The following is a 14,570-nucleotide window of genomic DNA, read 5'->3' as shown; positions in this document are numbered from 1 at the left end:
ACTTTATGATGATTAGATGTGCATCTAATTAATATGCTTCTTACCCAGGTCATAACAAATACGTGATTAAGGAACCCTTTGGCATCAGCACCCAATATAAACTAGCTGCTACAAAATCAAGCAACGATCAGAGAAGCCATATCAGATTCGGTGTGTCATCTTCCTCTTATTAGTCTTACAGATGCTAAGAAAATTAGAATAGTCAAGGGACTTGTCCCAGCAGGGTGAAAATTGTAACACTGTGACTATGAAATGGTATGAATTAAGCAAACATTGATGGGGTCAAAGCAAAATCATAATGCAGCACTAGCAGAGGTGGGGTGGGCTGATGGGAGCTCCTCTGGTCCCTCAACTTTGAAGGGCCTAAGAAAACGCCCTCTATTTATCCTCATCTGTAGGAATTCTGAAAGCCAGAAGACAAAAAGGATGATGAGAAACCTGACCTTGAATTGTCAGATTGATAGTCTGGGAAATTAATGAAAGTGACAATAGAAGAAGAAACAAGATCTCCCAATGCCATACGGCCATATAGGGGTAAAATGGCCAAGGGTAGAGAAGAATCCTTTCTGTGACTCTGACTCAGCACCCCAATGCACTGTGATGCCGAAACCTTTGATGAACTCCTAATGAGTGCTATAATGAAATCAGAATTATATGAGGATGCAGTGGTTGATGAGATTAAGGTAAAATTTCGAAGAAAAGTGGAAAACAGAACAGACTTTATGTGAAGTGGTTGCATCTTCTTTACATGAATGTATTATTGGGGAAGATATCATGTTTGATGGGTGAACATCCCCTTATTTAATATTGTAAAACAGAAGACATGTAAGTTTCTCCTTTTCCCAGTATTAACTGGATACATTAAATAGCAACCTAGAAATTTGCCTGAGCCCATATAGATTACTAATATGTAACACTATCAGATACGTGGTGGAGAAAAAGACACTACCACTTTAACTAAGGACATATTAGACATGGGAAGACTGTTATCAACAAATTTGCTGTACAATTGCCCTATGTGGCCTCTGATAAAGGCAGAGGTCTTATGGAGACTAACAATATATTATTGAGGCTTGAATAAAGAGTACCACCTAGAGCATCAGCAGTCACTAATTTGTTTTCACAGTGGCTGGAAAAATTCAATGTGATAAGGAGACCACTACTCAGTGATTTACCTTACAAATAATTTTTCTTGATCTTGATCTCAAAAAAGAGCCACCTAAAGTTTGCCTTCATGTGGGAAGGATCCCAATCAATGTTTGCTAGACTGCCACAGGGTTATTTGAATTTACCAACTTACTGTCTTAATTTGGTAAGGAGGGATTTGGACTTCATGCAGGTTCTGAGTGTACTAATACTACATTGATGATATCATGATATTATCAAAAACAGAAGAACAAGCAAAGACTGAAGAACAATGTAAATATACCAAAACCATTGAATTTTACACTTAATATGGGTGAATTGAAAGGTATATTAATTATAATAAAGCTGTTATATAAAGAAAAGCAATATATTAGTGCCTTGGAACTCATTGGAAAACATATTTGAATATTTCTAATTTATATATAAGAAAAACGTGTTGGTTAACTCTTGTATTTGTTAAGATATGTTAATAAATTGTGTTTCCTGAAAAAGAAATCAGAAGAGAAAAGATGAACTGACTCTGTATCAAGAGCCAGATAAAAGGATCCATAGTGAGGATAATTTATCATCTAAATCAGGACCGTTTTGAATGTTAAGGGGTGGAAATTATAGGGTTTTTTTTGGAATTTTTGAATTTTATTTTATTTTTTTATACAGCAGGTTCTAATTAGTCATCAATTTTATATAAATCAGTGTATACATGTCAATCCCAATCACCCAATTCATCACACCACCCTCCAACCCCCACGGCTTTCCCCCCTTGGTGTCCATAGGTTTGTTCTCTACATCTATGTCTCAATTTCTGCCCTGCAAACTGGTTCACCTGTACCATTATTCTAGGTTCCACACATATGCATTAATATACGATATTTGTTTTTCTCTTTCTGACTTCACTCTGTATGACAGTCTGTAGATCCATCCATGTCTCAACAAAGGACCCAATTTTGTTCCTTTTCATGGCTGAGTAATATTCCATTGTATATTTGTACCAAATTTTCTTTGTCCATTCGTCTGTCAATGGGCATTTAGGTCGCTTCCATGACCTGGTTATTGTAAGTAGTCCTGCAATGAACATTGGGGTGCATGTGTCTTTTTGAAATATGGTTCTCTCTGGGTATATGCCCCAGTGGTGGAACTGCTGGATCATATGGTAATTCTATTTTTAGTTTTTAAAGCAACCGACATACTGTTCTCCATAGTGGCTGTATCAATTTACATTCCCACCAACAGTGCAAGAGGGTTTCCTTTTCTCCACACCCTCTCCAGCATTTGTTATTTGTAGATTTTCTTTTGATGCCCATTCTAACTGGTGTGAGGTGATACCTCATTGTACTTTTGATTTGCATTTCTCTAATAATTAGTGATGTTGAGCAGCTTTTAATGTGCTTTGGGCCATCTGTATGTCTTCTTTGGAGAAACGTGTATTTAGGTCTTCTGCTCATTTTTGGATTGCATTGTTTGTTTTTTTAATATTAAGCTGCATGAGCTGTTTATATATTTTGAAGATTAATCCTTTGTCCATTGATTCGTTTACAAATATGTTCTCCCATTCTGAGCATTGTCTTTTTGTCTTCTTATGGTTACCTCTACTGTGTAAAAAGTCTGAAATTTGATTAGGTCCCATTTGTTTATTTTTGTTTTTACTTCCATTGCTCTAGGAGGTGCATCAAAAAAGATCTTGCTGTGATTTATGTCAAAGAGTGTTCTTCCTATGTTTTCCTCTGAGAGTTTTATACTGCCTGGTCTTACATTTAGATCTCTAATCCATTTTGAGTTTATTTTTGTGTATGGTGTTAGGGAGTGTTCTAACTTCACTCTTTTACATGTAGCTGTCAAGTTTTCCCAGCACCTTTTATTGAAGAGACTGTCTTTTCTCCAGTGTATATCCTTACCTCCTTTGTCATATATTAGTTGACCAAAGGTGCATGGATTTACCTCTGGGCTTTCTATCCTGTTCCATTGATTTATATTTCTGTTTTTGTGCCAGCACCATACTGTCTTGATTACTGTAGCTTTGTAGTATAGTCTGAAGTCAGGGAGTCTGATTCCTCCAGCTCCGTTTTTTCCCCTCAAGACTGCTTTGACTATTTGGGGTAATTTTTGTCTCCATACAAATTTTAAGATTTTTTGTTATAGTTCAGTAAAAAATACCATTGGTAATTTGATAGGGATTGCATTGAATCTGTAGATTGCTTTGGGTAGTATAGTCATTTTCACAATAATGATTCTTCAAATCCAAGAACATGGTATATCTCTCCATCTGTTGGTATCATTTTTAATTTCTTTCATTAGTGTCTTATAGTTTTCTGCATACAGGTCTATTGTCTCCCTACGTAGGTTTATTCCTATGTATTTTATTCTTTTTGTTGCAATGGTAAATGGGAATATTTCCTTAATTTATCTTTCAGATTTTTCATCATTAGTATATAGGAATGCAAGAGATTTCTGTGCAACAATTTTGTATCCTGCCACTTTACCAGATTCATTGATTAGCTCTAATAGTTTTCTGGTGGAATCTTTAGTATCATGTCATCTGCAAACAGTGACAGTTTTACTTCCTCTTTTCCAATTTGTATTGCTTTTATCTTTTTCTTCTCTGATTGCCGTCACTAGGACTTCCAAAACTATGTTGAATAATAGTGGTGAAAGTGGACATCCTTGTCTTTTTCCTGATCTTAGAGGAAACGCTTTCAGTTTTTCACCATTGAGAATGATGTTTGCTGTGGGTTTGTCATATATGGCCTTTATTATATTGAGGTAGGTTCCCTCCAGGCCCACTTTTGGGAGAATTTTTATCATAAATGGGTGTTGAATTTTGTCAGAAGCTTTTTCTGCATCTATTGACATGGTCATATGGTTTATAGTCTTCAATTTGTTAATATGGTGTAATACATTGATTTGCATATATTGAAGAATCCTTGCATCCCTTGGATAAATCCCTCTTGATCGTGGTGTATGATTCTTTTAATGTGTTGTTGAATTCTGTTTGCTAGTATTTTGTTGAGGATTTTCGCATCTATATTCATCAGTGTTATTGGTCTGTAATTTTCTTTTTTTGGAGTATGTTTGTCTGGTTTTGGTATCAGGGTGATGGTGGCTTCATAGAATGAGTTTGGGAGTGTTCCTTCCTCTGCAGTTTTTTGGAAGAGTTTCAGAAGGATGGGTGTTAGCTCTTCTCTAAATGTTTGATAGAATTCGACTGTGAAGCCATGTGGTCCTGGACTTTTGTTTACTGGAAGAATTTTAATCACTGTTTCAATTTCACTACTTGTGATTGGTCTGTTCATATTTTCTATCTCTTCCTGGTTCAGTCTTGGAAGATTATACTTTTTTAAGAATTTGTCCATTTCTTCCAGGTTGTCCATTTTATTGGCATAGAGTTGCTTGTAGTAGTCTCTTAGGATGCTTTGTGTTTCTGTGGTGTCTGTTGTAAATTTTCCTTTTCATTTCTAATTTTATTGATTTGAGTCCTCTCTCTTTTTCTTGATGAGTCTGGCTAATAGTTTATCAATTTTGTTAATCTTCTCAAAAAAACAGCTTTTAGTTTTATTGATCTTTGCTATTGTTTTCTTTGTTTCTATTTCATTTATTTCTGCTCTGATCTTTATGATTTCTTTCCTTCTGCTAACTTTGGGTTTTGTGTGTTCTTCTTTCTCTAGTTCCTTTAGGTGTAACGTTAGATTGCTTATTTGAGATATTTCTTGTTTCTTGATGTAGCCTTTTATAGCTATAAACTTCCTGTTAGAACTGCTTTGCTGCATCCCATAGGTTTTGGATCATCGTGTTTTCATTGTCATTTTTCTGTGTGTGTTTTTTGATTTCCTCTGACTTCTTCAGTGACCTCTTGGTTATTTAGTAATGTATTGTTTAGCCTCCATGTGTTTGTGGTTTTTTTACATTTTTTCCCCTGTAACTCATTTCTAATCTCATAGTGTTGTGGTCAGGAAAGATGCTTGATATTATTTCAATTTTCTCTAAATTTACTGATGCTTGATTTGTGATCCAAGATGTGATCTATCCTGGAAATTGTTCCATGTGCACTTGAGAAGAAACTCTAATCTCCTGTTTTTGGATGGAATGTCCTATAAATATCAATTAAATCTATCTGTTCTATTGTGTCATTTAAAACTTGTGTTTCCTTATTAATTTTCTGTTTGGATGATCTGTCCATTAGTGTAAGTGAGGTGTTAAAGTCCCCCACTAATATTGTGCTACTGTCAATTTACTCTTTTAGAGGTGTTAGCAGTTGCCTTATGTATTGAGGTGCTCCTATGTTGGATGCAGATATATTTATAATTGTTATATCTTCTTCTTGGATTGACTCCTTGATCATTATGTAGTGTCCTTCCTTGTCTCTTGTAACATTCTTTATTTTAAAGTCTATTTTATCTGATATGAGTATTGCTACTCCAGCTTTCTTTTGGTTTCCATTTGCATGGAATATCTTTACCCATCCCCTCACTTTCAGTCTGTATGTGTCCCTAGGTTTGAAGTGGGTTTCTTGTAGACAGTGTATGTATGGGTCTTTTGTATCCATTCTGCGAGCCTGTGTCTTTTTGTTGGAGCATTTAATCCATTCACGTTTAAGGTAATTATCAGTATGTATGTTCCTATTACCATTTTCTTAAGGGTTTTGGATTTGTTTTCGTAGGTCCTTTTCTTCTCTTATGTTTTCCAGTTAGAGAAGTTCCTTTAGCATTTGTTGTAGAGATGGTTTGATGGTACTGAATTCTCTTAGCTTTTGCTTTTCTGTAATGCTTTTGATTTCTCCATCGAATCTGAATGAGATCCTTGCCAGGTAGAATAATCTTGGTTGTAGGTTATTCCTTTTCATCACTTTAAGTATATCATGCCACTCCCTTCTGGCTTGTAGAGTTTCTGCTGAAAAATCAGCTGTTAACCTTATGGGAGTTCTCGTATATTATTTGTTGTTTTTCCCTTGTTGCTTTCAATAATTCTCCTTTGTCTTTGATTTTTGACAATTTGATTACTATGTGTCTTGGCGTGTTTCTCCTTGGGTTTATTCTGTATGGGACTCTCTGTGCTTCCTGGACTTCAGTGGCTATTTCCTTTCCCAATGTAGGGAAGTTTTCGACTATAATCTCTTCAAATATTTTCTTGAGTCCTTTCTCTCTCACTTCTCCTTCTGGGACCCCTATAATGCGAATGTTGTTGCATTTAATGTTGTCCCAGAGTTCTCTCAGGCTGTCTTCATTTCTTTTCATTCTTTTTTCTCTATTCTGTTCCACAGCAGTGAATTCCACCATTCTGTCTTCCAGGTCACTTATCCGTTCTTCTGCCTCAGTTATTATGCTATTGATCCCTCCTAGTGTAATTTTCATTTCAGTTATTGTATTGTTCATCTCTGTTTGTTTGTTCTTTAATTCTTCCAGGTCTTTGTTATTTCTTGCGTCTTCTCGATCTTTGCCTCCATTCTTTTTCCGAGGTCCTGGATCATCTTCACTCTCATTATTCTGAATTTTTTCCTGGAAGGTTGCCTATCTCCACTTCATTTAGTTGTTTTTGGGTTTTTTTTTCTTGTTCCTTCATCGGGTACATAGCTCTCTGCCTTTTCATCTTGTCTATCTTTCTGTGAATCTGGTTTTTGTTCCCTGGAATTTTAAATTATGCTGGGACAGGAAGTATAAATTGGGACTCTCTCAGGCAAACCAAGATGGACGACAAGCTTCCTTTATATAATACTGATGGGTGTGAGCTACTAAGTTCAGTGAACATCCATGGGTTAAAATAATGGAAAGGAAATAATTTATATGTTAGAAACATTGGGATTGCAAGAAATGTAGTGTAAGAATAGATTGGATTTCATCAGTTGGCAAGAATGAACAATATACCAATTTAGGAGGAAGTGAGAGTAATTTAGGCAAAGGGGAATGATTCCCTGTAATAAAATGGTTTTGTTGAGAATGGTTAAAATTAGAAGGACTTAAAAGATAGGAGTAGATGTGTTATATAATAGCTGTTGATTAATGGGTAAGGGAGCCAATGGAAAGGAAAAGTTTGATGACAAAGAAAAGAGAATGACCAGCTGACGGAGATGTGAAATTCAGGTGGAATCCTGAACAGAGAGAGTATACATCAAAGGAGTTATTTTACGTTTATGTTACAGTTACTGCAATTATTCTGGGAGCAGAAATTGGATTTGTCATCGAGATTGAGGAAATGTCAGGTGTTTCCGTATGATGGTGTTTGACAACTGAGAGAAACAGCTGAGTTCATCTGAAGGTAAAAAGTGGATAAGAGGTGGGACAATAGAGAAGGTTCGATGTTGTACTTGAAATCAATGGTGAGAGGTGAGTAGAAATAAAAGAAGGATAGAGATTTAGTACTTTTTAATAAAGATCTAGTGTTGTTTGAGACCATAAATTTGTACAGGAAGCATATTTGTGGTTACCTGAATTTGTTTTCAGTAGCACCGAGCAGTTCAAATGTAGAAGGAGAGAAGAAAATCCAGGAATAAGATGCAATATTTGATGCAATATAATGCCAACAGCAAAGCAGCTGAGGTTGAAATGATGAATTCTATCACCTGAGTTAGATGGTGAATCACTGAAGACAGAAGAGAATTGACTGACAGTAGATAAGTGTATCAAAATGCTAGTGGCCTTAATAGTGTCAAAGTATAAATTAAGTGAGATGATATCAAGTGTAAAAAGATTGCAGTCAGGTATGGGATTATTGACTTTAATATTTTTGAGATTAGTGTAACCAAATTATATGTGGTTTTGGAATTAGATGCCAGGAGCTGAGTTTTGGTAATAGGTATGGTGTATTAGTTCACTAGGTTTGCCATAACAAAGTACCACAAACTGGGTGGTTAAAGAACAGAAGTTTATTGTCTCACAATCCTGGAAGCTAGAAATCTGAAATTAAAGTGCTGGCAGGGTTGATTTCTTCTGAGGGCTGAGAGGGAAGGATCTGGTACAGGTCTCTCTCCTTAGCTTATAGAGGACATCTTTTTCCGATGTCTCTTCACATCACCTTCTCCCTATGCCTGTTTGCCTCTCTGTCCAAATTTATCCTTTTTTTATAAGGCCACCATGAATTAGAGCCCACCCTCATAACCTCATTTTTAACCTGATTATTTCTGTAAGAACCTTATCTCCAAACAAGATCACACTCTGAGGTACTGGGGGTAAGGACTCCAACATATATTTTTTGAAAGGACACTATTCAATTCATGACATATAAGATTTAGAAGGTTAATTCATTGGGAGCAAAGGGTGATATCTCAGGTGTCCTCATAAAGATGACGTCATCTAGGGCACATGAATTTCTCAGCATAAAGGAGCATATTCTTCAGGAACTGACAGGTAGTTTCTAGGATAGTGAGGCAGAAAGAAAAAGGGTAATATTTCCAGATAATGTGGCTTTCAAATATATAAAAGTTTCCACTTTATAAGGGTAGGTAAATGGTATTTGAAAGTAGGTTGGAGAGGGAGGAAGATGTTGATATGCCTTCTCAACTCTGTAATAACTGGGGTAGAGAAGAATCAGCAGAAAGACTGAGAAGGCTGCTAAGGCAGTGGTGTCAGCAATGACCAGTAAGTATAGATTAATTTTATGAAATAGGCTTAAAGTAAATGTGAAATTTTTAAACATGGATTGTAGATTCCTGATTGCAGAGCTGAACATTCAGAAAAGAAGGAGGTAAAAAGGAAGTTGAATCTAAGAAGCAGATGTGCTAAAATACAAGTGGAGGAAAGAGAGTAAATTGTCATTAGTGACCAAAAGGACAAGGATACAAGAAGACAAGGTAGGTCCACAAAATTTTCAAAGTATTAGTACCAAAATTCCCATTTCAGATCCATCAGGCTTTCTAGGCACTCTAGGTTTTGGAAAGAGCAGCAGCCTGTGAAGCAGGGTTAGTGGATGTAAGATCAAAAACTCCCCATGAAAGCTAGAATTAATTTTGCTGCCAAAGGAATCCAACCCCTAAGAAGCAGTAGAATTAATTAACTGTATTTCTTCTGTTCAAAGTCATAATTAATTGAAAAAGAAGCTATCAGTGATATAAGAAGTGTTTAGAGAGGTGGAGGACCATAGAGGAGTTGGTAGGGACTCCACTAAATAAAACAAATATTTTATGATAAAATATTTCCTGTAATTGATGAAATATAGACTTTTAAGGACTCTAATCTTATACTGCAAACAGCCACTGAATCAGGTTGGAGGAGGTAAAAAGGAGACATCTGTAGAAGGAGTTAGCTAAAGGAGGGGAGGCTATGTATTAAGGTTCTCTTTTCAAAAATACCTCTGTTCTCTTTTGTGTTTGTTATTCCATTCTCCCCCTTTGGAAATACTGAAGTATTACTTTATTCATGCAAAAAAATTTAGAACTTTTACAAATCATTTGTATGATAGTATCTTAGAAAAACAAATCTTTAAATTTTATTTTGATTGGAGAATATATTATTAATATGTTGAGCTCAGGAGTCTGATTGGAGGATAGAAAATGTGACCCTGCTCTGGCAAATGGGGCTGCAAACCATATGACTCATGGAGGATGAAGAGGTGGCTGACATCATTGCCAAGATCCTAGACACTTCCATATATAAAAGTTTGAGAACTTATTGAGAGACCCACAGGAAAGTGATGCCCCTAAGGGGAATCTGGTTTTGATATAAAGAAGGTAAAAAAGTCATTTTGTTAAAAGATCTGCAATAAGGAAGGACAGTGAGTCCTGGGAATTTAAATTGTTGTAGAAGTAGAAAGAGTCTGTACCAATGTTCTGCCATTTCCTTCTAGTCAGGAGATAGATGGGAAAAATGGTTATGGGTTTGGATGTCAAAATATGTTAGACCCAGTCTCTTGGGGACAGGATTGCATTTTTAAGGAAAGACACTGTGTCATTAAAATAGAAGATTGTGATACTGGGAACTTAGGCCCCACATAAGAATACAATATTCTCATCAGAGTAAAGAACTAGAGATAGTAGTAAGGTGGTTCATTCTTTTCTCCTCATCTTCAAAGACCTCTGAGAATAGGACAGGATTCAGTCTTAAGGGTCCAAGTGAAGTAAAGAGGATTAACCATACATGGGGGCTACAGTTATAGTGAGCAAACTTATTAGATATCCATTTGGGCACTGGATTTCTTCCTTGGTGGTACTGTAAACATTTTTAAAACAGGGGTGTTTTAAATTTCTGCCTCCATCCTGACTACATATGTGATCAGGAAAGCCTTTGGACAAATATATGGGTGAGGCTGGTTTAGGGTTATCACTGGGCAAATGGCCTTGGGAGGAGAAAATATCATTTCCCTAATGGGTGATAAAGTGACTTGCAGGATTAAATTGGAACATTGAAGACAATAATACTTTTCCTGAACCCCAACCTGCTGACAAGGACACAATTTTATACCCGATTTTGAAGATTATTTAACAATATTTGAAAATATTAATGACTAGAAAATAAGTGGAAATAAGAGTAACAGTATTCTTAATGTATTACCCAAATTTTGTAAAAAGAAAAAGGGATAGAGGAAAATGTTTAAAATTATGATAATATATATCTCTGGAAAAATATACTAACCTGGACTTGCATAAATGCTATTCTAGATGTAATTCAAAAATGTCTGAAAAACATTATTCATTCTAACATATGTGTTTAAATTTTAAAATATCTCCAATAATACCTTTTTACCAGAACTTGCAAATAAGTGAATCACTATTATTGTAAAGATGAAACCGAAGTACTTTAAATTACAGAGGTTCACATAGCAAAATATATGAAAAAGAAATGCAAAATAGCACTTCCAACACTGCCCTCTAAAGAGAGAAAAGCCAGTGTTTCTGAAATAAATTTCTAAATTTAAATCATATTTTCTGTATTCAGAATTTTGCATGTGATTAGAATAAAAGAAAAATCTCCAAGGAACAAAACATGAAGTAAAATATGGACATTTGAGCAATTATCAGAGAAGACAAAAGTCCTTGAATTTAAGAATATTTTCTCAAAAGTAATTTCTCAGCTGTTAGATATCAAGAGTCCAGGCTTATTCTGTGTAAAGCAAGACTTCAGAATCCTGCTTTAAAAACTATTCCAATATGGAAATAATTCTTTATATTTTATAGCTTTATGAAGTCTTTCATCTAAGGATCTCAAAAAGGAAATGAAGTAAGGGCAATGATTGAATTTTTGCATATTAATGACTTCAAGAAAAATGGAAGCAATTAAAAAGAAATAGATGTCTACTATAATGAAAACCACTTTTTAATGTTATACATAAGATTAGCTGAATAGTTATAGAAAAGTGATAGCTGATAGCTATTATTTTGTTTCTGAGTTTCTTTGTAAGCAGTATCATTATGCTACATGGACAGGGTAGAGACATCTCAGAAGGAAACATGTGTTTTATTCTAGCAAGGAGCTGTCCCTTTTATACCTATCAGAACACTTGTATTCATAAAATGTTTCAATACTGAAACATACAGCAACTACGTTCAAGATTGTTTACAACCCAAGGCCTTGAATAGAAAAATATTTTTTTTAAAAAAAAACTTAAAATGCTGCACTGTACTTTACAGTCAAGGCCACTATTAAGTCGCAACATAGTGGCCTGTGAGATATCATTTATAGGCCTCTAAAAGTCTCATCTGCTCCAGAATGATAGGTATATATTTAAAACAGTTTCTTAGATGGCCATCTTTAACCCCTTTTTTGTCAAAAAGGGCCTCCACTACCTTCTATAAAGAGTCTTTTTGCATACTGCAAAACAAGTAGCACTTTTAGTCATATTAATACAAGACAGCCCTTCCTACAGGCTGACTCAGCCTCAAAAGAGATCGAAGGGTTTAACAAGCATAGTAAGTGCTAGATTTTACCTCTCTACTTTCCTCTTGGCCAGATGCCTTTGTACAGTGCAAATATACAGCAGTACCCACAGCACCCTGGTTGCCCTACAGTTGAGAAGTCACTGTCAAAAAAGCCATCTTAAAATGCAAATTACATTAGCTAGGAAGAGATAACACATACGTCTGAAGTTATATTAAGGGCTTAAATATAATCAATGTCCTTTAAAACTTTAATTGTATTCCTAAAATATTATTTACTAGAATACATTATTGCTCATGCCTCCATTTCCCATAGGAGGAAAAGCATGGAAGGAACACATTTGGGTGGCTTACTGCTCCCTGTTCAACAGCTGAGGTACATAATTAAATAAGGGGGAATAAACTGCACATATGTGTATCAACCCTCCTGGGCTTTCTCGCTGAATCTTGCAGAACCACTTGTCCTCAGGATGCACATATTTTCTTTCTCTTGAATTCAGTAAGCTCCCTGTTCCTCTGGGGATGCCTCTGACTGGGGAGAATAATATAATTCAAGAGAGCAAAAGGTGAGGGGGATTTATATTAGGAAATATCTGACTGTAGGTTTATGCCATATTTTCTAATCACACTACAAGTTTGACCACTCATTTCTTAACTGATACAGAGGTTGAGAAGTAAGTAGAAGTTATTACACATTCCCCAATCTCCAGTACTATTTATTGAGAGTAACCACTAGGATTGCTTTTCTCTGATGACAAGGTTTTCAGTTTTCAATTGTTCTGGATTTTAGAAAATATTTGGATACTGGTAATATCACAGTGCTATTACTCTATAGTTATCATATTTTCAGTATCAAATTGTGGAAAATTTAGGGTTTGTTACTCTAAAACAAGTATAAAATTACCTGCACAACACCTTGTAAGCAGCTGTGAATGAGAAGAATTCAAGCCTACAGCTTTCAGTATAATTAAATACAGAGAAAGAAAGACTAGAGTATCAAATGTAAAAATGTAAAATATAAAAACAGTAAAGAACAGGAGATAACCCCAATGTCCTTCCTATTTTAGAAACTTGCCAAGAAATTACTACTCAATGGCTTTTACGTATACATTCCATGCTGGAAAACCAATTTATTTTAAAGGGAGAGTTTATAATTGAAATGGAATGTCCAGTAATATTAGAATCTCCAGATGCTATCCATTTGCAAACGAAAAACATAAGCAGTGCTGTCAAGTCAGAAAATCTATGTCACAGAAAGTCATGTTTTGTCCTGTCAAAACAAAATAAAGGAAAACAAAACGAGCTTTGAAAAAGAAGGTCTCTGGAAACCACCTGACTTTAATGATGAGAAAGAAACTCATTGGGTGAATTATCGAGTCCTGCATGTTTATTAATAATTTATGTAATTTAAAAGTCTGACAATATAAATATGGCCATAAATTACAAAGGGGAAAGTACAATCACTGTAGACAAATGAAAGAAAATGTGTTTGTGTCACTTGAAAAAATTACTCACATATTAAGGATTCTTAATGAGAGAATGGGAAATATTTCTACATTTCAGATGAATCAAGAAACATAGGAAGATCAACTCAAAATCAAGCTTGAAGAGAAAAGAAGTATGTAGATAAAAACTCAGCTATTTTCATAGGGTAAGAGTGTGTGATTGCCCTGGAGTTCTGGACAAATAATACCTAGCCTAAATTCAAAGAGAGATTGTCTAGTCCAGTATTAGTCATTGCTGCTACAATTCTCCATATAACACCTCTAAAGAATTTGCTAGAACAATCTTTTATTCTCTATCCCACTGTTAAAAAATGTAATATGGGGAGTTGAGGAAGATGGTGGAAGAGTAAGACAGGGAGATCACCTTCCTCCCCACAGATACATCAGAAATACATCTACACGTGGAACTGCTCCTATAGAACACCCACTGAATGCTGGCAGAAGACCTCAGACCTCCCAAAAGGCAAGAAACTCCCCATGTACCTGGGTAGGGCAAAAGAAAAAAGAAAAAACAGAGACAAAAGGATAGGGACGGGACCTGCACCAGTGGGAGGGAGCTGTGAAGGAGGAAAGGTTTCCACACACTAGGAAGCCCCTTCATGGGTGGAGACTGTGGGTGGTGGAGGGGGGGAAAGCTTCAGAGTCACAGAGGAGAGCACAGCAACAGTGGTGTGGAGGGCAAAGCAGAGAGATTCCCGCACAAAGGATCGGTGCCGACCAGCACTCACCAGCCCGAGAGACTTGTCTGCTCACCAGGCGGGGTGGGCCGGGGCTGGGAGCTGAGTCTCATGCTTCGGTCGGATTGCAGGGAGAGGACTGGGGTTGGCGGCGTGAACACAGCCTGAAGGGGGATAGTGCGCCATGGCTAGCCGGGAGGGAGTCCAGGAAAAAGTCTGGACCTGCCGAAGAAGTAAGAGACTTTCTATTCTCTCTTTGTTTCCTGGTGCGCGAGGAGAGGGGATTCAGAGCGCCGGTTAATGGAGCTCTAGAGACAGGCGAGAGCTGCGGCTAACAGCACGGACCCCAGAGACAGGCTTGAGACACTAAGGCTGCTGCTGCAGCCACCAAGAAACCTGTGTGCCAGCACAGGTCACTATCCATACCTCCCCTCCTGGGAGCCTGTGCAG

Source organism: Phocoena phocoena, chromosome 5 (assembly GCF_963924675.1).
Source record: "Phocoena phocoena chromosome 5, mPhoPho1.1, whole genome shotgun sequence".
In the NCBI taxonomy this organism is placed as follows: Eukaryota; Metazoa; Chordata; class Mammalia; order Artiodactyla; family Phocoenidae; genus Phocoena; species Phocoena phocoena.
This window is presented reverse-complemented; position numbering follows the sequence as displayed.